Below are 1,576 nucleotides of genomic sequence, written 5' to 3'. Positions count from 1 at the left end.
TCTCCTAATTCACGATTTAAAAAATGTATAATAAATAAATACATGTCTTCTTTGCCTGAGAAGTTTGAGAACCACTCTTCCCAATTCTTGCTGACCTTCTATGGCCAGCACCCTCACAAATACACAATCACATGATGAGAACATGAATTCTCTTTTCTTTTTAAAATTTTCATATAAAATTATAATTCTCAGGATAATTAAAAGGTGAGCATTTATATTCAAGTATTTTGTAGACTGTTAAATTATAATTTAAGTAAATACTTTTATTGGGGACTCTTACATACCTTATCACAATCCATACATTCATCCATTGTGTCAAGCACATTCGTACATATGCTGCCACCATCATTTTTAAAACATTTTCTGTCTACTTGAGCCCTTGACTTCAGCTCCTCCTTTTCCCACCTCCCTCCCCACTCACCCTCCTTTATGAACCCTTGATTATAGATTGTTAATTTCAATTAGCAATAATCACGCCTCGGATAAACCTCACTGGCTACGATATTGTCACTGCGCAAAGCTTAGATTGTTAATTTCATATAGATTGTTATTTTCATATCTTACATCGTCCTCTGTCGCCTTTCGGCCACTTTTCTGTTGTTCGTCCCCCTGGGAGGGGGTTATATGTTGATTCTTGTGATCAATTTCCCCCTTTTCTCCCCCCACTTCCCCTCCCTCTTTTTTTTATCCATTTTATTGGGGGCTCATACAACACTTATCACAGTCCATACCTACACCCATTGTGTCAAGCACATTAATACATTTGTTGCCATCATCATTCTCAAAACATTTGAGCCCTTGGTATCAGCTCCTCATTTTTGCCCCTCCCTTCCCACTCCCCCCTCCCTCATAAACCCTTCATAATCTATAAATTATTATTATTTTGTCATGTCTTACAATGTCTGACATCTCCCTTCACCCACTTTTCTGTTGTCCGTCCTCCAGAGATGAGGTTACATGTAGATCCTTGTAATCGGTTCCCCATTTCTCCCCCACCTGCGCTCCACCCTCTCCCCCGCCACTATCATGATCCCAATTCCACCTTACAAATCTGGCTAGACAAGAGGATGTACACTGGTACAGATAGGAGCTGGAAACACAGAGAATCCAGAGCAGACGAACCCCTCAGGACCAGTGGTGAGAGTGGTGATACCAGCAGGATACCACCTTCCCCTTATCCTCCTGGTATGTCTATTCTCCTTGTTGGCCCTGAGAGGGTTATCTGTTCTGGATTCCCTGTGTTGCGACCTCTTATCTGTAGCAGTGTGCATGTTTTGGTTTAATCTGATTTGTAAGATAGAATTGAGGTCATGATAGTCAGGGGAAGAAAGCATTAAAGAAGTAGAGGAAAGTTGTGTGTTTCATCAGTGCTATATTGCACCCTGACTGATGAATTCTCTGTTTCCAAGGTTCTCCATTTAGTTTCTTTTGACTCTAGCTAGACCTTCTGCTCTGGTGACCATTCTTTGAAAATAAAGCAGTGTTTATAATAATGCATTATGAGAATACTACATTTCATAAGGAAAAACTTCTGGAGTCAAAACCACCTGGGTCGGGGTCCAATCTTGGCCATGCA

General features: G+C 40.7%; 1 pseudogene; it reads right to left on the bottom strand.

Annotated features, from left to right (window-relative positions):
* Positions 1-437: 437 nt before the first annotated feature.
* On the bottom strand, positions 438-522 carry LOC115871435 (annotated as a pseudogene).
* Between the last annotated feature and the right edge of the window lie 1,054 nt (positions 523-1,576).

Source organism: Echinops telfairi, unplaced genomic scaffold, assembly GCF_000313985.2.
Source record: "Echinops telfairi isolate 266 unplaced genomic scaffold, ASM31398v2 ScPeMD7_5592;HRSCAF=6446, whole genome shotgun sequence".
Classification (NCBI taxonomy): domain Eukaryota; kingdom Metazoa; phylum Chordata; class Mammalia; order Afrosoricida; family Tenrecidae; genus Echinops; species Echinops telfairi.
Note: the sequence above shows the minus strand (reverse complement) of the source record. Positions and strands in the feature narration are given on the sequence as shown.